Source organism: Helianthus annuus, chromosome 8 (genome assembly GCF_002127325.2).
Source record: "Helianthus annuus cultivar XRQ/B chromosome 8, HanXRQr2.0-SUNRISE, whole genome shotgun sequence".
Classification (NCBI taxonomy): Eukaryota; Viridiplantae; Streptophyta; class Magnoliopsida; order Asterales; family Asteraceae; genus Helianthus; species Helianthus annuus.
Window position 1 is genome coordinate 155,975,878 of NC_035440.2, and position 27,543 is coordinate 156,003,420.

Here is a 27,543-nt window from a genome sequence, read left to right on the forward strand (position 1 = left end):
CCATGCCTTGGTAAGAGTGTGAACTCACCTTGGTTTGCTCGGTATGCTATGTTATGCACTCACAAGTAATTAATCAAATCCTATTGTATGCACGTATAACAAATCAGTTCATGTTCAAAGAATGCGCATGCAAAACTAATGTCACATTGTGCTTAATAGTCAATCTCATGTATCAATCATGTATCATGTAACAGTTAACTCATCCATACAATACACGTAGCTCATATAATTCGCGTAATTCCTACTGACATATACAGGATCATGCATCAGACAAATATGGGGGGGGGTCTCCCCTGTTCAGAACTCGTATATCACATATAATCATCATACAACCTCAGACATACAATCAGTATATAAATTCGGACATGGTTGGTCATGAATTAAACTGGTCCAACATACCTTCATTAAACTCGGCCCATTTACACAACAATAAACTCGGACCACTCAACAACATTAAACTCGGACATATTTCATCACTTTAAACTCGGATCATGTGTTACACATCAAGTTCGGACCATAGGGAGCACATTATTCTCGGACCATATACAAAGCATTAAGTTCGGACCATATACAAAGCATATAAACTCGGACACTTACACATCAATTAAACTCGGTCCACTAGGGTCCATTTATACTCGGACTTGATGTAGTGAAATTAAACTCGGACCACTTTCAATTACATTAAATTCGGACCCCTTTACATGTGATTAAACTCGGACATATAACAAAGACTAAACTCAGACTTCAATCAATCAATTAAACTCAGACAACATGAAGGAATTAAACTCGGACCTTTTAATCACCACTATACTCGGCCCATTCAAAAATTAAGTTCGGACCACTTTAAGTATGTTTAAACTCGGACCTCTAGTCCATTGATTAAACTCGGACCTCTAGTCCATTGATTTAAACTCAGGCATAGTTTCACTTAGCAAACTCAGACAATCATAACATAAGAATTCCAATACAACGTCAAGAGAATCAAGCCAGTTACGTATTTCATTCAACAAACCCTAAATCAAAACATATGACGGCAGAATCATAATCAATCCACTCATGCTCAACAACAATCAAACTATATCATTATAGGAACCATCTATCAATCATATGACTAATCATTATCATCAATAGTTTAGAATCAAACCAAAATCACAACCTATCACATGAAGAACTAGGGTTTTCAAAGAACACAAGAATCAAGAAATCAATAGATAATCAAGCACAAATCATTAACAATTACCTTGAATGATTCTAGAGGAGTAGGGTGATCAAACTCGTGATGATTATCTTGGTGATGATGATGGTGATGATTGCTAGAGCCCAAGAAATGAGAGTACGTTCTTTGGTTTTGGTGAAAGTGATTAGTGAATGATTAGAGAGGGGATTAGGGTTTTAAGTATAATCAAATTCACTAATGGCTCTCTACACCCCTAACTAATATAATTTACAATAGTACACCATCTCATAACTATTTCATAATTCCACCAGCAAGTTTACACATTTGACAAGTTTCACAAATGACAAACAACTATGCATAATCAACCAATCAAACATATATAATTTCATGGCAATCAATACATGATCGTGCAATAAATACGAAAATAGAAATCTTGGAAATTCGAGTTGTCACAGTGTGGCTGGTTGAATTTTGTTTGTGAAGATGGGGATTTTCCATGTGCTTGTTGATGTAATCGAGAGAAAGATGAGAGTGATGATGTTGTTTCATGTGTGCATTTGAGGATATAAAGCTCAATATGTGTAGAGAAGGTGATAATAAGGGTTAGGGCTTGGATAATGTTCAGACAAAGTGAGAGAGAAATGGACGTGGTGTGCGGCTGTTGTTGTGTAGTTAGGGTTTTAAATGACCAACAACAATGAGATAAGTGTTTATATACTAGGTCTTACAAGTGGGCTTGGGCCCCAGGCCCACAAGCCCGTTTCGTGCGGCCTGATATGTTTTGGAAGCCCGTTTTCACACCCGAGTTCCGTAAAATGTCGTAAAATAAAATCTTGGAGTCGAAGCGTTTAAAAATTTCATCGGATATCGATATGACGCGTATCTTTGTCGTTTGCGCTAAATCGCGTAAACTGCTTCATTTGTCGTTTTTAGATCCATTTTTCGATCAGTTTTCAACGGCGAGCATTATAATTCAAAACGAAGCTAAATTTTATCGTAATATATTAATATCGAGACGAAATTCGAGTCAGGTGCTTCGTTTCTTCGTTGATTGTCGGTGCGTTACTGTTTCCACGTTTTTCGTTCACGTTTGCGTTTTGCGTCGTTCGAAAGCATGAATATTTCGCAAAACGAAATCCTATATATAAATTATATGTACAAATTTTGTAATTGTCGGCGTTGTCTATATTTTGTACGACGTCAGTTCGTATTCATTTAATATTCAACGGTTTTTCCGTAGATCGTCATTCGCGCACTGTAAAGCCGGTTAGACGTTCCTAGGCACTTCAAAGGCCTAATTAAGTTAATTCGTGCCATAAACACTATTTATTATCATCTAAATATTTGCTAATTGCATATTTAGAAGCTGTTAATTACCGGTTGTCACATGTGGGTCCCGAGCCAAGATAATCTTCGTACCTTGCTTATGGATGAAGCCCATAAGTCTCGTTATTCTATTCATCCTGGCTCAGATAAGATGTATAAGGATCTTCGTATTAAGTATTGGTGGCCTGGTATGAAGAAAGACATTGCCTTATACGTATCCAAATGCCTTACTTGTCTTAAGGTTAAGGCTGAACATCAGCGTCCTTCCGGATTATTGGAGCAACCGGAGATCCCAGTTTGGAAATGGGAAAACATTATTATGGATCTCATTACTAAACTCCCACGCACAAAGAAAGGTCACGATGCCATCTGGGTAGTTGTTGATCGTCTTACCAAATCAGCGCATTTCTTGCCAATCCATGAGGATTTTTCGGCTGACAAACTTGCTCAAATCTACGTGGATGAAATTGTAGCTCGACATGGTGTTGCCTTGAACATCATTTCTGACAGGGATGCTCGTTTCACTTCTCATTTTTGGAGAACCATGCAATCTGCTATGGGGTCCCAACTTAATCTGAGCACAGCTTATCATCCACAAACGGATGGTCAGTCTGAAAGAACAATCCAGACACTGGAGGATATGCTTAGAGCTTGTGTGATCGATTTTGGTGGTAGTTGGGATTCACATCTTCCATTGATTGAATTCTCCTACAACAACAGTTATCACTCCAGCATCAACGTGGCTCCTTTCGAGGCTCTCTATGGTCGAAAATGTCGTTCACCAGTCTGCTAGAATGAGATTGGCGAGGCTCAACTTACTGGACCTGCCCTCATTTTAGAGACAACAGATAAGGTTAAGAAAGTTCGTGACAACCTTCAGACAGCTAGAAGCCGTCAAAAGAGTTACGCGGACCTAAAATGCAAGCCCTTGGATTTTCAAGTCGGTGATCGTGTATTACTTAAGGTCTCACCTTGGAAAGGTGTGATCAGATTCGGAAAGAAAGGAAAACTTGCACCTAGATACGTTGGACCATTCAAGATCGTCGAAAGAATCGGTAAGGTAGCCTACAGACTTGAGTTACCTCCTGAACTTGGAAATGTTCATCCAACCTTCCACGTGTCCAATCTCAAGAGGTGTTTAGCTGATGAGAACCTCCACATACCGCTTGACGAAATTCGTGTTGATAAAACACTGAAATTTGTTGAGAAACCAGTGGAAATCATGGAACGTGAAGTCAAGTGGCTTAAACGCAAGCACATTCCTTTGGTCAAGGTTCGCTGGGAATCTAAACGTGGACCCGAGTTTACTTGGGAACGCGAAGATCAAATGAAGGCAAAATATCCGCATTTTTTTCCACGAGTTTCCTCTAAATAAATTTCGGGACGAAATTTCCACAAGTAGGGGAGACTGTAACATTTGTGCTTGTAATCATTGTGAACAGTTCAGTTATCAATAAAACAATGTTATTTTATCCCAATGTTTCTTTGGTTGTGTTTTACATTTTTCATGTTTTGACTTTTGTTCAATTTCAAACTCTACATCGCTTTCTGGAGAATTATACGCAAACTGGTGCGTAAACATGCTCAGTTTAATGCGACAAATACTCCGGAACATCAACATATACTCAACATACCTTAAATAACCTTTACATAACTTAGAAATAAGTTTTGAAGGCCTTGGTATGGCAAAAACAAGTTAATTCGCTTACAGGGACTAAATTTGACAAACTGCGAAAGTATGCCAATTTGAACTGTAACAAACATTCTGGAACATGTCCATAAGTTAAACATACCATAAATATCCTTTACATAGCTTAGAAATAGGCTTTGAGGGGTTTGGTATGCTAAAACAAACTTTTGGATCATTCAGGGACTAAAAGTGTCAAAAAGTGCACAAGTTTGCACTTTCGCGCATAACTTACGTTCTGAATACATCCGGACATCCAAAAATTTATGTAAGCATCCTAATATTATGCCTTAGTGTTTGGCATGAGAAAAATCCATTCGTCGCGTCATTTGGATCGTTTTTTCGCGCTTATGCGCATTCCGTCGTAATTAACCGAACATCGCGATCGTACGGCCAAACGAACCAACATCTGACATATTTTTGAGCATGTTTCATGTCCTCAATGTTTATGCATCATTTTAGGGCCTTAAAGTTGGCTTTACGGGCCTTAGAAGTGTCGGAAATGGCTTAAAATGCAACAGGGACCAAAACTGCCATTTCTGAAAGTATGTGCAGATCAGACATGCCCAGGCGGCCCGCCTGAGTTTTGTCTGATCCTGACGCAGGCCGCATGGCCCCTTCAGTAGCAGAAACTTTGTTTTCTTGCAAAACTTGGCCTTTCAAACACTCCAAAGGGCAATGCCCTTTCACAATCTGTAGAGATAAGGTCATTTTAAGCCACCACAACATCTTGACAAGTGTACGCATAAGATCGTGGCACGATATTCAAGAAACGATCCTAACGGCTTTACTTTTCCTATAAATACCCCCCCCCCTTTGGTTAAAAACCCACAAAATCTGATCTAAAGCTCTAAGTTGAGGCCTTTGCTTCATACCTGAGCTCCTGGATCGAGATTAGCTTTCGGGGACCCTTCGTAAGTGTTCTTTCGTTCTTTTATTCGCTTTTCAAGTCCGAAAGTCAAAGTTTTCTTTGACTTTCTGCGTTGACCAGCCTATGGTCAACACGAAGTTCATTGGAACTTCATAACATGAGCGTGATCACGATGGTTATAGTCCATGGCGACTATACCTACCGATTACCACGTTATCAAGGCTCAGTGACGAGTCGTAGTTTCGGCCAAAATGCGCATTCTTGCGTGTTTTGTAACCAAACTACTTGTGGGTATCAAAACCGTTTGTTTTGATACCAAACCTGTTTTCTAAACTTGGTTAAGCATGTTTTAACATGCTTAGCTCGTCACTTTTAGTATAATGCTTATATAGGGTCGTAAGGTAAGCGATCTAAACCATCGCTTATACTTTCGAACCCGACCCATTTGCTCGATCATTAGGATCCGACCAAACACATTAGGTGACCATAGCTGTAACCTTCCGAGGTTATACCTTGTGGTCACGATGTTAGGCGTTCCAAACGCGTTCTACGCGAACGACGCGTTAAGGTAGCATAAGCTACCTAAACGGGTCGTAATGGGTCGCAAGCACTTAGGTTAGGTTTCATTTTAGTATGTAGGCTTTGTTAAACCATATTTCATGAGTCTCCATACTCGTTTGGTTTACGAACCCGCATACTATCCGATCCTTCTGATTTTGGTCCGGTATATTAACATAGCTACCTATTAGGTGCCGTTTGATATTCCGTGATCACTAGCATTGTGTGATTATTACACAAGAACTTCAAAGCAATCTCAGGTGAGTACATTGAACCCCTCTTTTACTGTTTTCCAAACTGTTTTGGGGTGAAACACATGTGCCTACTTGTTACTTTCATGCTTTCCCTGTTTTCACATCATATACCTGCTATGTTCGTTAGTACATTATAGTACATGTTTTCGTTACATTTCATGCTATGTATGCCCATTGTGTGCGTACTTAGTACATTGCTTTACATTACATTTCATGCTATGTATGCCCATTGTGTGCGTACTTAGTACATTGTTTTACATTACATTTCATGCTATGTATGCCCATTGTGTGCGTACTTAGCACATTGTTTTACATTACATTTCATGCTATGTATGCCCATTGTGTGCGTACTTAGTACATTGTTTTACATTACATTTCATGCTATGTATGCCCATTGTGTGCGTACTTAGTACATTGTTTCACATTACATTTCATGCTATTTATGCCCATTGTGTGCATACTTAGTACTATTGCTTACATCACATGCCTTCATTTTGGTATGACATTTGGTTTGTTTAACATGGAACAATACATTCATTAACATTAGCTACGCCGTTCGTTAGTAGGTAGTGGTACCATAGGAATTGACAACTCCCGTTCCGGACATCCTAGGTTGGTTTGGATGAAGGGAATGACCGAATTCGATATACATAACTTAGATAAACCATTAATTTGTTTAAGGGTTTATCGCCACAGTCTCAAGGCTTGGATGTATGCATATTTCACAATACCGCATAAATGTTTGTATCAGTATAGCATGCATTTGTTCCACAAAACATAACGTTGATTTAAACCATGTTTTACTCCAATACCTTGTTTTTGTGCATTTTACATATGGTTAGGTTGATACATTTCGCTTACCATACATGATATATTTTGGGTACACATTACATGATCTACATTAAACATAAGCATTTTGACATTGATATACATACTGGGTGGTTTACATTGAACATAGACATTTCGATATGGTTTACACAATAACACTTGACAATTGGTTTATACATGAACAATTTACATGGTGGTTGGTTTGGTTAAATGGTTTGAGTAACGTGGCGTATGTAATATGGTACAAACATGGTGGATACGCCGCCGGTACTTCCTATATATAAATGCTTGTATAATATTACATATCTTAGCGTTATCTAAATCATTTTAGTTTAGACATACTACGTTTTACACAAATAACATATTCTTCACAAGACATTATTTTTACAAACAACTTATCTTATACAAACTCATTTTACTAGGTTATTCATTTAACCTTACACTTCATTTATACATATCATATGATCTTATCGTTTTTCATAAGATTTACAAAACAAAACAAATTACAAGGTTCATGACTGACTGTTATTAAACATTTTCTTTAAACTCAAGTCATGAATCCCATTTTCACAAAACCTATGTATCTCACAGGCATTTTTATGCTGACGTACCTACTTTCACATGTGTTTTCAGGAGCTATCGTGTAGGATGACAATGGTGACACTAGGGCGGACCTGTGCCTTAGAGACTAAAAATAAAGACAAACTAGTTTAATTATGTCACGAACTCTTTGTTTTCCTGTTTAAGACAATGTATTACACTTGTTTAATAAATAAAATGTAACTTTGATTTCCATGGTTATGAAACAATTAATTCTGTCCCAACACTCCCCGGCGTTTCCGCCGCGGTTGCATGTTATACGCGGCCGGGGTGTGACATATGGAGCGAATATGGATTCATCTGTATGGAAACCTTAGGGAACTTGTGATGGACGAAACACACAAGTATCGATACTCTGTTCACCCGGGATCTGATAAGATGTATCAGGACCTAAAAGTCTTATATTGGTGGCCGAAGATGAAAGCCCACATCGCAACATATGTGAGCAAATGTTTGACTTATGCGAAAGTCAAAGTGGAATATCAGAAACCATCTAGCCTGCTTCAGCAACCAGAAATACCCATGTAGAAATGGGAGCAAATAGCTATGGATTTCATTACTGGTTTGCCAAGATCTCAAAACGGAAATAATACCATCTGGGTGATCGTTGACTGTCTCACGAAATTTGCGCACTTCCTTGCGATCAAGGAAACTGATAAGTTCTCACAACTTGCTGCTGTTTATCTTAAGGAGGTGGTTTCTAGGCACGGGGTGCCAACCTCTATTATCTCTGATCGTGATTCGCGTTTCATATCCGATTTGTGGCAGTCAATGCACAAATCATTCGGCTCACATCTTGACATGAGTACTGCCTATCACCTGCATACGGATGGTCAAAGCGAGCAAACCAGCCAGACACTTGAAGACATGCTGCGAGCATGTGTGATCGATTTTGGTAAAGGTTGTGAGAAACACTTGCCTTTAATAGAGTTCTCTTACAACAACAGTTACCATACTAGCATCCAGGCAGCTCCGTTCGAAGCATTGTACGGAAGGAAATTCCGATCTCCTCTCTGTTGGGCTGGGGTGGATGACAGCCAGATCACAGGTCTGGAACTTATGCTTGAAACTTCAGAGAAGATTGTCCAGATCAGAAACCGTATGGCGGCAGTGCGCGACCGTCAGAAAAGCTACGCTGATAAGCGTAGGAAACCTTTAGATTTCGCTGTAGGCGATCGCGTTATGTTGGAAGTCTCACCCTGGATGGGTGTGGTGCGCTTTGGGAAGCGCGACAAGCTTAATCCACATTACGTTGGCCATTCAAAATCCTGGAGCGAATTGGTAAAGTGGCGTACAAACTTGAGTTACCTGCTGAATTGGGTAACGTTCATGATGTCTTCCATGTCTCAAATCTAAAGAAGTGGTTGTCCGATGAAACACTTGTGGTGCCATTCCAAGAACTGAAAATTGACGACAAATTGTAGTTCGTCGAAGAACCCATCGAAATTATGGACCGGGAAGTTAAGGTCCGTAAACACAGTCGAATTCCAATCATGAGAGTTCGTTGGAACTCAAGACATGGACTGGAGTTCACGTGGGAACGCGAGGATCAGATGAAACTCAAGCACCCTCAACTGTTCAAACCTGCTCAATCTAAATCTAACGCAACTGGTGAATTTCGAGATGAAATTCCCTTTCAAGTTGGGGATGATGTGGCACCCGAGGAAAATCCACAGTCATCCTGATCTATCACTTCACCCCTCTTAGTTGCTTATCAAATTTCAGGACGAAATTTCTTTCAAGTTGGGGATGATGTGACAACCCGAAATCTTAAGACCTTTTCTGTGTATCGTTTCCTCTCACGTTCTGTTTAGCATTGTAATGTTAAGACCTTTTCTATGAATTAGTTATACATGTTTGTTGATGTTTGAATGTTAAATGTTGAATGTTAAGTGTTGCATATTATAATTTGACCTCGGCCCAAACCCCCCTTCACGATTGTGTTTGGCTCTCGGCCCAAAACGAAGCCCGAGACTGGGCCCGATACACTTATTAACTGCATACACCCTTAGAGTGGGTATGTACTCCCCATAATTTGCAAACTCACAAACAACCAACCCTAATCCTTCCCTCACATCGATGGCAGCCTCCTCCATTCATCGAGACCCCTTCATCGTGTGGCACCACTCTTCTCATCCAAGCTATCAAGGGCACCCTACACCTCTCGGTTAGTATGAATAGAATTGTTTTAATCTTGTTTGTTTATGCTCGACTATGTGCGATCATGTTCATCTAGGGTTGTTGCTAGAAAACATGATAAATGATATAAACAATGATAATTTGCATAAACGTATGTTAAGGAAACATGAGTGCACTTGTGGCAATATGAATATATCATGTAAATTGCTAGTGTTCTTATTGTTAAATTGATGCTAATCAATAACTAGGGTTTGTGTAATGTTGATAATCGATGACCTTGTGGTATAACATGTTCATAGGTGTGTTAGCATGATGTATGGATCTTGAGGTACACTTGTTTGATTGATTTATTGTAAATGAGGATGATGGTATTAATCATGAGATGATAATTTGAGTATGTGGATTTGTAAATAACTGTTTCGATTTCGTGTAACTTGATTGAGAAATTGATGGGCTGTAAATATGGAAATTGTGTAACTGAATTGGAGATTTGGCTCGGTCGCATAAGCCAATCTGATCGCACAAAAACACAGGGCCGCACAAGTTGTTATGGCTTGCACAATACATAGCCCAGTCATACAAGCCTCTGGGCTGGCACATTCTTGGGCCGGGTGTTTGGGTTGGGTCGCACATACACAGAACACTTAGGCTGAACAGTTGGTAGAATCGCACAAGGTATTGGGCCCGGAGATTATCCAGTCGCACAAATTGTTGGGCTGCGGATCAGTGTGGATCGCATACCCCGGACTCGATCGCACAACTGGGCGACAGTCGCACAAGCCATTTGGGCTTGGTGCACAGTTGGGCCTTAGGCACCACTCAATCGCACACCTCTACTGGACCTTGAGTAACTAGGACGCACACTTGTGTACTCGACGTTGGAATGATACATGATACGTGTTTATGAACTTGCTTGTTAGTGTGTATGTTATTGAATGATTTCGTGATGCTATGCGTGGTCCGTTTCGTGCTATGTGATGTTACCTGTTAAATACGTGGTTCACTAGTAAACTAAACTGATCTATATTAATAACCATGTTAGGACGTGGTTGACCAACCGTGAATAAGTAATTTAAATTACCGAGCAATCGAAGGTGAGTTCACTTCTCTTGAGCATGTGTCCCGGTGGGTGGGACAATCTAACGGGTATTCCTAAGGGAATAAGTCTTTTGAGTTAACTGGGATGTTGTATAATACACTCATTTCCTATCACCTTAAGTCCCATCTTCTACCGAGTAGTTACCTGAGAGGTAACGGGGTATTAGTTGATAGTTCTATTAGGCTTGGCAACCTCACACCGTACCTGAGAGGACGGGCGTGAACTAATGACCTTAATCATGACCAGTGCTTAGATAGGGGGCATTAGGGACGGGCAAACAAACTGACCCCATCTTCTACGGTACTCGAGTTATTATCAACATTGTTATTAAACTGGACTAATCACTTGGTAACTAAACATTTTGTAAAAACTGTGAACTCGCCAGCGTTGTGCTGATACACTTGTTGCATGCTCACATGTCGTTAGATTCTACGGACAAGGAACTTGCTATCTGGGATTGCTGGAGTAGTCATGGGTCAAGTCTTATGGATACTTGAGACAAGTTTATTGATTTTTGCACATTTGGGTTTTACAACATTAAACAATGGTTTATTTTATGCTTCCGCTGAATCTGTTAAACTTGAGTTATGTTTGAGAATGTTTTAACTTAATAAATGGGAATTTTATATGATATCTTGTAATGGTTCAATGTGATTGGTGGCTGGATCCTGGTACGTCACACGCCTAGCGGGGTTCCCGCATGTGGTATTTTGGGGGTGTGACAGGATTTGTCAGATGCTATGGTACCATAACATACTACTGGTCGGCTTGATCAAAGCTAATGAATGTCATTCGTCTTTCGACTAACGCACCAATAAGTCCGTTCACATTATTGAAATCGTTGTGTTTTATATAAACCATAGTCTTTGTTTTGAAAACTTGAAAAGCATTTAGCACATATAAGTCACCCCAAAACAATTGAAAGCATAAAAGAGGGGAGCTATGTACTTACTTGGGTTTGCTAGGTATCCTTGAACCAAGTGAAGTATCAAGTTTCGTACGTGTCCTAACGTGTCCTAACATCGGTAACTATGTTATAACATCGGTACATAATCGGAGGAATCAGATAGAATGAGGTCTTGTAAACCAAATGAGTGTTGGAACTCATATGAAATGGTTTAACAAAGTCTACATTCTGATTTGGAATGAATCCTAAGTGCTTTTGACCCGTTATGACCTGTTAAGGTAGTTTACGCTACTTTAACGTGTCATTTGCGCAAATGCGTGTTCGGATGGTCTAACTAGTCCTATGATAAGTCTTATATGCCTAAACATGTTTAATAATGTTGAATTATCAGTTTAAGTGTCAAAATTTAGGTTACATATGCTTAAATTGAATTTATGTGCAAAAAGGGCATTTTGGTCATTTCCTAAAGGCATATAAACTACCTATCATACGACTAACCAAATGAAGTAGCCATAAGGTATAACCTCGGAAGGTTATTCCCTATACAATTATGGTCACAAAATATGTTTGGTCGGATCCTAATGATCGACCAAACGGGAAGTCTAAGCGGTTGTCGAGACCGCTTGACTTACGACCCTAAATAAGCACTAAACTATAAGTGACAAGTTAAACATGTTAAAACATGATTAACTAAGTTAGAAAACTGATTTGGTATCAAACAAAGTGTTTTGATACCCGTAAATATTTATGTTTTAACATGTTCAAAACAAAGTGTTTTGATACCCGTAAATATTTCTGTTCGCAAAATGCACATAATCGTGCACTATGACCGAAACTTTGACTTGTCACTTCGTGGTAATCAGTAGGTATAATCACAAGGGACTATAACCATCGTGATTACGATCACGTTGCAAAGTTCAATCGAACTTTGTTTTGACCAATTCATGGTCAAAGCCGAAAGTCAAACATTGTTTGACTTTTAGCATAAAATAAATAAACAAGACTAGGAAGAACACTTACAAGTGTTCTAGGATGGAGAGAAGACTAGAAAACTCAGGTAGGAAGCCTCCAATAAATGTGGTAGCCTCCACTTAGAGTTTAGAGATAAGAAGAAGTGAATGAGCAAGTTTGAAGGTTGATGAACATGGGTATTTATAGTAGTTCTTGAATATCTAGGATCATTACAAGTGTAAATGTGTTCTCCAAGGAATGATCCACACCTTACAAGTGTTAGGATCTGATTATTGGGCTTGTAGAACACTTTACTTGGTCGCCAAACAAGAAAATAATCAAACAAAACCATCAATTCAGCTATTTTTTTTAAAGAAATCAGCTTCTGGTCTGATGAGCCTCGTCCCCCACAAGCCAGATAGTTCAGTGGGTCGCTCCCGGTGAGCCACTTCAGACAGAAGTTTCAAAAGTTGGCAGAAATGGTCCCTACAGCTCCAAAACTTGTTTTTTGACGCGTTTAACCCCCGTTAACCCAATTTCAAGGCTTTATAAGGATGTTAAAGCATAGGGGACTTGAAATATTCTAGAAAGTATTGTGGATGTTGTTCATTTGGTCGTACGATCACGTTTTTCGGTTAATTACGACGAAACTCGAACGGACGTGAAAACGATCCAAATTACGCGATGAATGGTATTTTTGCATTCCCGTCACTAAAATACAATATTTTAATGATTACAAAAATTTTTGGATGAGCGGATATGGTCAGAATGCAAGATATGCATGCATTTCATACTTTCGCAGTTTTAACGCTTTTAGTCCCTGTTGATCAAATAAGCATATTTTCTCGTGCCGAACCCCTCAAAGCTTATTTCTAAGCTATGTTAAGGGTATTTAGGGTATGTTTAACTTATGACCTTGTTCCAGAGTGTACGTCGCTATGAGAATCGGCAGACTTTCGTAGTTTGTTGTAAATAGTCCTTGTGTTCGAATAAACTTGTTTTTGACATACCGGACCCTTCAAAACTTATTTCTAAGTTATGTAAAGGATATTTAGGGTATGTTTAGCTTATGTCACTATTCCGGAGTGTACGTTGCTTTAAACTGATTACGTTTACGTAATAGTTTACGTAAAACTTCTAGAAAAGCTTCTCGAGAGTTCGAAATCATACGAAATTTGATATGTGTAATTGTCACATGTAATTATACAAATCCCGGTAATGAAACACAAGATTTCATTGGATTCGTAATTGTATGATGATCGTAAAGGAATAAATGTCACCGTATCATGTTTAAAATTAGAAAACATTTATTGTTAATAGTGTCGGTTGAAGCACTTATGACATCAACTTCTTTACCTAATAATATTTATATTTTTTTATATAACATGAGTAGATCTTTAGTTCTTGGCCATATTTTTCGATGCATTCCTTTTATGTCATAAATTATTGTGACATATGTACGTAAGTCACATAAACTTATTAAAAAGCAACACAAAATATAATTTAACACATAAGCTTACTATAAAACTAACATAGACTATACTTTGACTTTTGTTGACTATGATCCGTAAGATCACATGGTGTAGGTGTGGTTTTGTGGCGTTTTTGCCACACTACCGCGGGAACAGCGTAAGTCACATAAACTTATTAAAACTAAAACAAAACATAGTTTGACACATAAGCTTACTAAAAAAATAACATAGAATATACTTCGACTTGGGTTGTTGACTATGGTCCCTGAGACCACACAGTGTGGGTGTGGTTTTGTGGGGTTTATACCACACCACCCCGGGAACAACGTTATTCATGGCGTTTATGTTTGGGCTTGGGTTTTTCTATTGGCGTGGGGGCATTTGGGTTGTGAAGTGGAAGCTCTTGATTGGTGGGTGGATTTTGGGTATATTTTTATTGGTTAATGTCTATAATTTTTTTTTTTTTATAAAAACGTCACCAACCGCGCCACTCCCACACCATCCGTTTTAGCACCACGCCATGCTCTGACACATGGTCCACATGTCGCATAATGCCCCATCTTTATGCCCCTCACACCGTGCGGTCTAATAGTGTACTTCACACCTCTAACAAATATCAATGTTTATATTTACGATGATTTCATTTTGATATTTAGTAAATGGGCAAATACCAAGAAAAACCAACATAATTTAAACTTTTTTTCTTATAAAAGTCGCTAAATCCAACTTTTGAATATTAAAGTCCCCTAACTTGCTAATTGTGATTACGATGATTTCATTTTGATATTTAGTAAATGGGCAAATACCAAGAAAAACCAAAATATTTTCAACTTTTTTTTCTTATAAAAGTCGCTAAACCCAACTTTTGAATATTAAAGTCCCGTAACTTGCTAATTGTGAATAAAATTGTGATTTTTAAAGGTGATTTAAACCGGTATAGCCGGTTATGCCATGACATGTCCTTTTATTGATAAAAAACGAAGAGTTAGAAACCACAGTTAACATCTTTATACATTGCTGGACCAAAGGAACCGATAGAAGAATTGAAAAGAAATTTGCTCACTCGAGGAATTGTTCTCTGTGATGGTGTTCAATCTCATGTTTTGAATCCTATGAATTGTAAAATAATCTATTTCTAAGACTACTGCTAAAATAGATATTTACCCATTTCTCTCACTTAACCTTTTTTAACAATGATATCCAATCCAACTGTAATTTATTAATCCGTGTTATTTGTAACCACCAATTCCATTCGGTTGATCGATTCCATGGTAGTCACAATCATGTCACACACATAAGGCAAATTATTTACAAATTCATGAATGTTTTCTTTGCTTGAAACTTCAATGAGTTAGTTTCGTTTCCTTTCCATAACAGATATTGTTCCTATTCAAGTTAACAAACAACACAATTTTAGATTTGTTCCAAAACAAGTTCCCGTTAACTGTATTCTAAGACGTATTATTGGATATAAGTTCACGGAACCTATAAAACCACACTAAGCATAGATGAATTCTCATCATCCCCGTTTTGCTATGGATGTTGCTGCTGAGAATGAAGCTCTATATATCCCATCCTTTTTCACCACTCGGACTCGGCTTTTGAGCAACTTCAAGTAATGACTATAGAATCCATGTAGCTTTATGGATAGTGGGTCACTCAAAAAGGATGACGCCTCGTGTATAACAACGTGAGTTGAAAAGCCTTTCGAACAAAAGATAAATCCATGCGTGTAACAGAAATTTCCGGACTAACCACTTCCATTATTGTATAAATGTTTGCCTTTGATAATATCTACAACATTATACATGAATAAATCGTATTATATACTAAGCAGTCAATAGCGGTGCTATAGCGGTTAGCGGACCTCAGGGTGTGTAGTGGTCCAAATAGCGGTGGCCTGTAGCGGTTCCGCTATTAGCGGCGCTAAATACCGCTATTTGGCCGCTATTTGGAAACCTATATAGCGGCTATAGCAGTAACGCAGTAGAATGAGGCAACACAGTAACGCAGGTAGATGTTTGATTTGGTTAATTCTTAAATTATGTTAGATTTGCAACCGGTTTTTTATAATGGAAAGATATTACTATGAATTTTGATATTACTATTAATATTTTTCAAAGATATATTATAATATATATATATATAAATACATAAATTATGCATGGTATAAAAATTACCGCTATATCACCGCTATAAGCTATATATCATATAGCGGACCTTGACCGCTATTCGATTTTGGACCGCTATAACTACATAGATTATATATGACTTAATAGATGTGGCAGCTTGGTTTGTCCAAACAGGACAGGTCGGGTTTAACACATAACAATATATTTTGGGCGACTTTAAAACTTTTGACCCGTTTTGTTATAAAAATAACCAATTCGACCAATTCTATAATTTGTATGAAAGAACTCAGTATGAAAAGAAAAGGAGGTTAGGTAGTACCAGATGATTCAAGTTGGACTCATTATCGACCGCTTTTCAACCATCATTAAACATTTTCATCCATATTTAACACTCTAATTAAGAAAAAAACTAACAAACATTTTAAAATTAAAAAAAATGCAATGTTCAAATATGTCTTTGACTTATGCAGATAACTCTATAAAATAAAAATTTCTATGTAGAAAGTAGAAACCTACAATCAAACTCATATCTTTAAATCCACCAAAATAAGCTTAGTAAACAAGAAATCAAATGCTATTGCTAATTAACCCATCCCCAATCTTGTTGACCTAAACTAATATTAGCAATTACTTCTAGTGTTGACCCAATATTATGATTTTAACGAAACATATTGAAAAAAATAAAAGTGTCGTGACGCTTACGAGACGGTAGAAGTACATGAAATGAAAACGTATGTTTGGGTTTACATGCAACGTTTAATCACGACTATGCGATATCCTTCCACCTATAAATCGTAACTGAACAAAACAATAAATGATAATGGGCTGTAGATATGGATTGGAATTGTTACCTTAATCAGGACAAAAACAACACTTTTAGTCAATTTGGTGTTGTAGCGACGGCAGCCCCGGAACTGCTGAAGCCCATTTCACCCAGAAGTCATCAACAGTGTGAAAGAAACAAGATCATACTTTAGACTTTATGGATAAGCACAAAATCAGTTCGTGTTTTTACTACAAAAGTACACACCCTGGTATTTTATTGACCAAGATAGATGATATCATCTAAGTTTAAGCAATTAATAAGGTACTAAATTCACTTATTGTAGTTCAAGAGGTCAGGCGCATCTCCAAACAACATTAGAAGCAAAGTCCTCTTTTTTAAAACAATCATCTCCCCCATTGAAGCCCACTATAAATTAAAGCAAGTATAACAACAACTAAATAATTGTTTCCTAAAAACTTCTGTCAAATGTATAACTTTGATGGTTTAGCAAATACCAGTTGTTGATTATCATATTTTTGAAAAACTAAACTATACATCCACAAGATATATGATTATTAAGGTAAAAAGGTTAGGGCCATACATTCTACATGACAAAGGAGACAAAATCCATCAAGAAACATAGTTAAATCTAAAAGAATTTAACTGAAAACAATCGAGCAAACGTAAACATTTTAGCAATTAGGGCAAATATCGCACAACATGAAGCATAAATTGGAGAAACATATCACAAAAATAGGGCAAAAATCGAACAATTATCAAAGTAGTATGAAGTATATTTTGAAGAAATAGAAAAAAAAAAAAAAATAAAGAAATAGAACAAACTGAAACAAATATTTGAAGTACGAAGGTAGGGAAGCAATGTTTGGGTATGAAACTAAAACTGAGAGACTACCTATTGAAGCGTGGCAGAAATTATGGTTTGGGTAAGGGTCTGGTTACAGGTTTCAGAGAGGAACTTGGCCAAGGTTTGTATATTAGGGCTAAACAATGTTTTCATAAGAATATCGGGTATGGAGCGTGGGTTGGGTACAAACGCCCAAGTCACCATCCCGGGTGAGTTTGGTTTTCGGCGTGCCCCTTGGACGGAGGTTTCAGCCCGGGCGTTGGACAGGCCTAGCGGTCTTTCGTGGCCGGTTCTCATTGGCTAGGTTGGCTAGGCTATAGGAAGCTAGGCTTTTTTTGTTTTATTTTTGTGTGTATTTTTATAATAACTGAAAAAAAAAATTATAACACGTGGCCAACCCACGCGGGCTAGCCACGCCCCACCATACCGACCAACATGCAACTGACCAGCGGTGCCCCTTCGAAGTCAACGTGTCAACTCATGCCCCAAACTCCCGCCTCCACCATACCCCACGGTCTAACAAATGGATGTTTTGTTTAGACTGCTACAACCTAAACACAAGCACCACCGCTCGAGGTCATAGCCTTAATCCTTCTCTCTCTCTTACTCTGCAAATGAAAAAAAATGTAATAAGTGTATGGGATGAGCAGGAATTAGTAATTGGTGAACGAGGATGAGCGGGCTATTCAAAAATTGAATCCAAAGATTTGACCGTCCAAATGTTTGAAAGCCTTTACGTAGTAATATGCATAATGAGTTTGTAAATCATGCATTAGATCAATTTTAAGGGAAGTGTCAAATGACATAAGTTGCCGTTCCAATATGTATATAATTTATCTATACACGTGTATACTTATCATTTTTTTGACAAATTCCGTAATACATTGCCAGTATTAGATAACTGCACTGTAATTTACACTACCATCCATAATACAATACTTTTTACATTACCAATATTAGAAATGCACATGTGCATCTATATGTATGAACATGATATAACGTATTTTTGGTACACTACTTTGAATAAACTTTCCTTTTTATATATCATACCATACATAATACACTACCATTACCTTCTACTATCCATAATACACTACCATTACCTCCTACTATCCATAATACACTACCATTACCAATATGTATAATATTTTTCACTATATTCACATGTACATCAACACCATTCATACCATAGCAAACAACATATTACATTATAAAGTGATAACTATAACCAACCCATCCAACACTAGATATAACTAACCAAAAACATGTATATTGGCCTACTTCATCATTCAAAATCACATTTTTTTTTGTACCAAAACACGTTATATCATTTTCATGCATATAAATGCACATGTACATTTTTAATATTGCTAATGTAAAAAGTAGTGTATTACATATTGTAATGTAAATGAAAGTACAATTGTATAATAGTAGTAATGTATTACGTAATTTGTTATAGAAATGGTACATATGCACATGTGCATCCATAATTGTTACTCGAAATTTTTTTTATGGACGAAATATAGCGATTTTAAAAAAAAATATTTTTGTGTTTTTTAGGTATTTTTTGTGTTCATGTTGGCTCTCGTGGTTCTCGCAATAATAGTGGTTCTCAAATGAACCCTGCCCATATATATATATATATATATATATATATATATATATATATATATATATATATATATATAGGGGATGGTTCAAATGAAAACCACTTTTATTGTGAAAACTCGAAAACTAACTAAAAAAGCCTAAAAAAACCTAAAAAACATACAAATTTTTTTTTTTTTTTAACAATTTTTTTTAGAAAAATCGCTACTTTTTATATATGGAAAAAAATTTTCAAAAACAAAAAAAAAAAAAAAATTTGGTTGTACTGCACATGTGCACTAATACAGAAAGCCTAAACCACTTAACCCACCCCCCACCGACACCCTCCAAAAACCTAAACCCCCCACCCCCCCCCCCCAAAAAAAAACCTAAATTCACCCTCCCACCAAAAGCCTAACCCCCCCCCAAAAAAAAACCTAAACCCCCCCACCCCCCACTCTCCCGAAAACCTAAAACTAAACCCTAAACATAAACCCGAAAAAAACCTAACCCCCCCACCGCCACCCCCCAAAAACCTAAACCCCCCTCCCCCCCACACCCAAAAACCTAATCCTAATCCTAAACCTCCAAAAAAACTAACCCTAAAAGCTAAACTAGACTCAAAAAGCTAATTTTAAGCATGTAATGCACATTGTAGTACATGTTATATTGCACATGTGCACTACTATAATAATAGTATTGAAAACAAGACGACACCATAAATCTTTTTTTATGTCATAAAAAATATGCTCGAATATACTTGAATGAAAGATAAGAAAATTTGTGATCTTATGGTGCCATTTTTGTTTTAAAATGATAACGTATAGAGAAATGGGAAATGTTTGAAAAGTTATATATATATTTTTTTCCAATTTTACCCCTCCTTCATTAAAAGTCTTCCCCCCCTCCTTTTTAGTGGGTTTTAGTTAGTTTTCTAGTTTTCACAATAACTAGTGGTTTTCATTTGAACCTTCCCATATATATATATATAGGTAGAGGATCCTGTAAAAAGTGCTCAAAGTGTGAGAAGTGTATTATAACACTATATATAATACTATATAACACCATATAAACACCATATAACAATATGTAACACCATATAATACCATATACCACTATGTAACACTATATATCATTATATAACAAATATAACACTATAGTTTGTCTGATAGCATGTCTATGATAGATGTATAGTGTTATATTTGTTATATAATGTTATATAGTGTTAAATAGTGTTATATGGTATTGTATGGTGTTACATATTGTTATACGGTGTTTATATGGTGTTATATAGTATTATATATAGTGTTATAATACACTTCTCACACTTTAGACCCTTTTTACACTATCCTTACCCTATATATATATATAGGTGTGATCAAATACACAATACTTTTAAGTTAACAAATGTAAGAAACGATTTTGACCTTTAATCACGTCATTTTAATGATTAAGATTAATTTAGTGATGGTTTAGTAAATACGAAAAAGTTAGTAAAAAATTAGAACGGGGAAAAATTGGTATAGTCTATCATTGTTAACTTTTTTTAAGTTCATCCATTAAATTTAACCATCCATGACCTTTTAAAAAAAATATACCATATAATCGAGCATTTATTTCTATAGTATGAGTGTTATATTAATATACTTTGTATAATTTTAAAAAAATATAATCACATCGTGCATAAATGTGTTGTTAAACACTGACACGGTGTCAACATGTGTCCAGGTCTAGAAAACTGAAAACTATGCATGTAACTATATTGTTATACCATTTAAACGGTGGCCAAGTCTGGATAATGGCATAGAAAACTATGTTATTAGATAACCATACCTTAGTTTTTTAACTATTTTAAAAATAATATATATATATATATATATACATATATATAGAGAGAGAGGGAGAGAGAGAAAGTGTACTGTACAAATTCCCTTATCGTACAATACATACGCGTCAATCTCAGCCGTCAGATCTTTCATCCCGCATTGAAATCGCATGTTGGTTTTTTGTAACAATTTCGCATGTGATAATTTTTGATGAAATCGCATGTTGGTTTTTTGTAAAAATTTCGCATGTGATAATTTTGATGAAATAGCATGTTGTTTTTTTTGTAACAATTTCGCATGTGGTAATTTTGATGAAATCGCATGTTAAAAAAATAACATGCGAAATTGTTACAAAAAACAACATGCGATTTCAATGCGGGATGAAGATCTGACGGCTGAGATTGACGCGTACGTATTGTACGATAAGAGCATTTGTACGTTAATCTAACCATATATATATATATATATATATGAAAAGTATATCAATAGTGAATATTAAAGAGAAAAAAAATCCTGATTTTATTGAAGCTTATAATAACAATGTTGTATAAAAGTTATTATGGTCATTTAAATTTAATAAGGAAACTAGTAAATTGACTCAACTATTATTGCACATTAAAATCCGAGGTATCGTGTGCCATCTTCTTATTGTTTTATCTGCCTTTTAGGTTAAGAACATTATGTATATACAGGTTTACTACAAATATATATATACATACTAGCCATTTACCCGCGCGATGCAGCGGGAGTGGCGATTTACAATAGGATATTCATTTACCATTAGTTTATGAGTTGTCTCGTGATATATTGTATAGTACTTAAGTTAGTTTTCTTATTCGTGATATGTTGGCACTCATTTTTCTAATGGATAACCCGCGCGATGCGGCAGCGGCGATAACTTACAACGCCATAGTCGTTTTGTGTTAGTTTATTAATCCTTTTGTGATACATCGTATAGCATGTCTAGTATCAGTGTGGGTTATCTATGCTATAGCCTTACAAACCTCAATTCAAGAATGCCACACACCAAAACTAAAACAAATCATAATTTCAATGAATTTGTTATGACTTAACCAAACCATTAGTCGGGGCGGTTTTTTATTTTTTGTCATATATCAGGATTGATTGATATAGTTGATGTTCATATTTTGACATACATTGTAGTTTAATATGAAATAAAACCGTATTTTATTACAATTACTTTTTTTACTTTTTTAAATTCAATTGAATTTGGATTTAGTTTAAGTTTGGGTATGTTATATATTTAGCTAAATGGGCCATTCTTAGATAAAAAAGGGACACATACATGTTTATCTGCTAACTTTAATAAAAAGGATTTAGAAGGGTAGGTTATGTCAAATTACTAAACAGATTTAGGTTATTTCAATTTGCAACGCGATAGTCATTTGTTTAGTTTATCAATCATCTTGCAACCTACTGTATGGTACTTCCGTGTTTGTAAAAACACTCTCATATCATATTTATGGTTAAGAAAACGATTAAATCTTATTCGTAAAAGAGTCACCCAAAACAGGATTTAGGAAAACTACTAATAAAGTGGTTTCACAAACTGACAACAAACCAAACCTCATCAAACGGATGGTTTATACAAAATACCCATAAAACAATAATAAAAAAGGGTGTAGCTGCTAATTACCCTAATATTGGATCTTTAACCAAAGAATCTCGAACCCAACCTCAGGCTTTCAAAACCGTAGCTTCAAGCTTTTTAAAAAATAAACCCGACTTGGGCCTTCAATCCAATAGCAATGAAACACCATGCAATTAACTTGTGGCAAAAAAAAAAAAAAAAAAAAAAAAAACCAATACGTGGGCCTTTTGGGTCTGCATCTGTAGCTATTTTAATTGCCTGAACTTCTGGGTCGAGCATCACCCCAGCGGCAGACCCATGGCGGCTTCCGCCGCCATCCCACCACTTGATGTGACTCATAGCTGCTCAAAAAAGAGGACTTGCACCACCACCCGTAAAGGGAGCCGCTCGTTTTGAACCGTGTGCTTGCAAGCATCCGGTGACAATTTTCTGCAATCCATTAGTCTGCATACTCGTTTCTTTATGCTCTTTCCTATCCAGGGGTGTTCCGGTAAATATTTTGAATATAAAATCATGCTTGATTAGGCAAACCCGACAAAAGAAATGAAAAAATGGGACTTAAACCGACCTTAAAATACATGTCGATTGTGCGATAAATCCCATCATCTTGGTAAACCTGACACCATATCCCCAAGATCCGCAAACTTTAGCAACGAAGTATTCGGCTCCTTTGCGATTTCAGCAAGGTAACCATCGACAATCTTGGCAACGCTGACTTTCGCATCTGAGTCAACATGTTTAACTTCCGATAACTCAATTTCACCTACCCAGATGTTAAAATTTCTGAAAGAACACCATCAGACATGTTCTTGAACACGAGGGCTGGGTTCATGCACCACAAACTGAAAGTACAGGGCCAGTCATCAACATCAAGTCCTGCGTAAACGCTATTAATAAGACAAAAGGTATGAAACATAAATTTGGGTGTGACTGTATGCTTTCTTCATGATTTTAAAAAACGCTTGAGGCGTGCGCCTCAAGGCGCGCCTTGAGGCGAAACGGCCAAAAAACCGACAACATCTGAACTCATTTTCCCTTTTGACTTAATCGCGATTAACTCGTTTATACAAATCACTTAAAAGATCACATAAATCTTCCACCCACCAATCTTTTGGAACCATAACTTGTTTTTTTCTATTATAAGTATACGACCATTCGACTTTAGACGTATCAACCAAAACTTTTGAAGCTATCGACTCTAAACAATGGCTGACCACTTTTAGTTCGTCAAACCATGGAACAAGACCCTTTGTTGATTGGAAAACGATAATCGAATCCTTTCCATGTTTTGAAAACGCTTGAATTCAGAAACACTTCGATTTTGTAAACAAGATTTCCTTTGGCTGACCATAGCAAAAAAAATCACCCACCAAGACCTTCAGTTTTTTTTCTCTTCCATTCTTTTAGACGTCACCCCGATTTATACTAACAAATAACTTCAAATAACTTGCTAACTAAGACATTTAATCCTACCCTAATAAGGAAATATATAATAAACAAATCTCTAACAATTATCTCTATGTCTTCAACATGGTTTTCTTATATTCTTCTCTTGTTTTCAAGCTCTGTACCTTACCTGCACAACAAAATGGATGGGTTGGGAAGTGTAAACATGATAAAGAGCGGCATAAAACTTATGGTTCCAGTAATCATTCCAATTCCATTTACAAAACATATTACAGATTTAGAAGTGTGAACGTGATAAAGAACAACTTAAAACGTGGCTACAAATGGGATCAAAAAAATGGACATAAAACACCACAATGTGATCCAAAAGGGCATGCATGATCAGTTCTAGAAAAAAAAAAACAAAAAAGGAAAACCAGGTAGCTTTGTTTATCATCAATTATACATGAAATAAACTTGTTTTGGAGAAAAAGTGATCAGTGCCTCTATGATTGTAAAAGAAAAAAAAGCTTTTAAGACATCCATAGGATATTTTACAGCAACCAATTTCAACCCGTTTGACTCTTTGACCCGAAAAATAACCTGAATCGACCCATTCACAATATTTGTCCAATTTACCAACTTAAGGAGAATTCAATTTATATAGCACATGTATAAAACATACAAATTGATTTAAAGTGGGATGCAACCATCCTGTTTGAATGGCTTTGACCGTAGCAATGGCTTCTAGACCTCCGGCTGCACCTAGGCAGTGTCCAATCATAGACTAAAACAAAAACAAGTTTTATCATTAACCGATGTTGTCAATATTAACATGTGAAGAATACAAATGACAGAAAAGATATCTCACCTTGGTTGAATTCATTTTGATCCCATCAGTGCTTTTGAACACCTTCTTTACAGCATTTACCTCCGCCAGATCACCAACCAATGTTGACGTTGCGTGTGCATTTATGTAGTTAACCTATGTTTACATAATGTAACATAATTATATTTTATGTTTCAACAAAATTATTTTTATATATTATATTGAAAATATTACCTCCTCTGGTGACACACCAGCATCTTCAAGGCTGCTTTGAATACAAGAAGAAACACCAAGAACGTCGAATCGTGGATCAGTCATATGATAAGCGTCACAATTAACCGCCCCGCTTTTCATTGCATGTTCTAAGCTCTCCATCACCTTCAAATAATATATATTCTTTATGTTCAATAAATTTTTTTCTTAAAAAAGTTTGGTGATCTCGTGCCATCTCACGATCAAGGGGTATTTGGATTTGTGGTTTTTAAGCAATGTTTTGAAAACCGGCACCTTCACCCATGACAAAACCATCTGTCTTTATCCCATGGTCTAGAAGCCGTTTGTGGGTCATCATTTCTCTGAGAAAGGGCCCTGCACGCCACAAAACCACCCAAACCAATAGGAATAATGGCAGCTTCAGTGCCACCAGCAATCATCATATCAGCTTCCCGTCTTCGAATATGATTTGCAGCAGTATAAAAGCAATAATTTAAGTAGCACACGCAGTTGAAATCAAGTAATTTGGACCCATGAATCCAAGATCAATAGCGAGCAGAGCCGAATCCATGTTTGTTATGGCGCAAGGAATGAAAAAAGGTGTGATTTTTTTGTAACCCTTTTCGATTAGATTCTAAACTCCGTCGGAAAACATAGTAAGACCTCCTATTCCTGTTCCAACAAGCACACCGGCACGCTCCTTATTGATCTGCATATATTTCTTTCAATGTTAGATCATACTGAAGGTTAAAATGGTCATTTTATACCCATTCAGATAACTTATCGAACAGTAATTTTGCATTCAGAACAGCAGTTCAAACAGAACCTTTGATTCATTCAGATTAATCTATACTTACCCCATTGCCAAGAATTTGCTATATTTTTATTCAAATTTATTTGCTATAATTATTAGTAACAAGATATCTTATATGCATTCATTATCCAGAAACTTCTAAATTTTTCAAAAAAAATATTTAAAATTTATGAGCATTGTAACTCTTGTGAGTTGTGAGGACTTAGATACATTCATAAACCCTAGAACAAAAAAGGCCTTCTAAAAGAAAAAAAAGAAACCCATGACCAATTCATGGGCATAAACCCTAGAACAAAAAAGGCCTTCATCTTCGCCGTCGGTAGTCACCACCACTGCTTCCATTCGTCTAAAAAAACCAACATCGCCATGGTTAAACTTTAGATCTGACCAAAACTACCAACTATAAATCGGAATGAATATTACAGATACCTAATCTTACCTCGTCGTGGATTTGCACATGGTGTCTTCCACCGCAAGTCACCACAGTCGCGGATTTGTGGTTCCCAACCACTATTTTTGCTGTATGTTTTCGATTATTAACAAACCCCAAGTATAAAATCAATTATTAACAAACCCCTTCTAAACAATTATTAACAAACCCCAAAATTTCACAGATCTAAGTCAAATAACAAACAAAAATTGCCGATAAGGTTAAAAAGACGGTACCGAGAAGTCGAGTCGATCTTGTGTCACTATGCCGGAAAATACATCGCCGTCCGGTGAAATAAAACCCTACAATTTCACATATCCGTGTCAAAAAACAAAAACAAAATGCCGATAGGGTTAAAAAGAAGGTACCGAGAGAAATCGCCGGAGAGACAGGTGAAATCGCCATGAACGTAGAGAGAGAACAATGGAGGCGGATGTGAATGATATGCAGAAACCCTAAATCGCCAGAGAGAGAGAGAGAGAGCAGAGATGAGAGGCGGACAAAATGAGAGGATGAGAGAAACCCTAGTTGTGTACGCGTGATTAGTTTGGGGAAAGGGTATAATTGAAAACTGAAGTTTAATGGTGCTTAAAAGACTTGTACATAATGCTTTAGGGGTGTTTTAAGGAAATTTCAATGACCTTAAGAAGTCCTTTGGATATGTATATTATATATATATATATATATATATATATATATATATATATATATATATATATATATAGGGGATGGTTCAAATGAAAACCACTTTTATTGTGAAAACTCGAAAACTAACTAAAAAAAGCCTAAAAAACACACAAAATTTTTTTTTTCAATTTTTTTTTATAAAAATCGCTAATTTTTATATATAAAAAAAACTTTTTTTCAAAAAAAAAAAAAAAAAAATTTTTTTGTGTAGTGCACATGTGTAGTACACATACATATGTGCACTATTACACATGTGCACTACACAAAATTTTTTTTTTTTTGAAATTTTTTTTTATATTAAAAAACCTGCGAAATTTTGATTGCAAAAAAAAAATTAAAAAAAAAAATTTTTGTATGTTTTTTTGGCTTTTTTTAATTAGTTTTCGAGTTTTCACAATAACTAGTGGTTTTCATTTGAACCTTCCCCTATATATATATATATATATATATATATAGAGAGAGAGAGAGAGAGAGAGAGAGGAAGGTTCATTTGAGAAGAAATTTTTATTGAGAAGAAAAAGAATAAA

At 36.4% G+C, this 27,543-nt stretch overlaps 1 long non-coding RNA gene and 2 pseudogenes across 1 annotated transcript; all 3 read right to left on the reverse strand.

Annotated features, from left to right (window-relative positions):
* Window positions 1–15,176: 15,176 nt before the first annotated feature.
* On the reverse strand, window positions 15,177–17,674 carry LOC110873746. The gene is made up of 2 exons (XR_002555408.2): window positions 16,853–17,674; window positions 15,177–15,663 (listed from the first exon to the last, which is right to left on the reverse strand). It is a non-coding gene; the product is annotated as an uncharacterized LOC110873746 (long non-coding RNA).
* Window positions 17,675–22,957: 5,283 nt separating this feature from the next.
* LOC118479401 lies at window positions 22,958–24,332 on the reverse strand (annotated as a pseudogene).
* A 53-nt stretch (window positions 24,333–24,385) lies between these two features.
* On the reverse strand, window positions 24,386–25,972 carry LOC110873745 (annotated as a pseudogene).
* Between the last annotated feature and the right edge of the window lie 1,571 nt (window positions 25,973–27,543).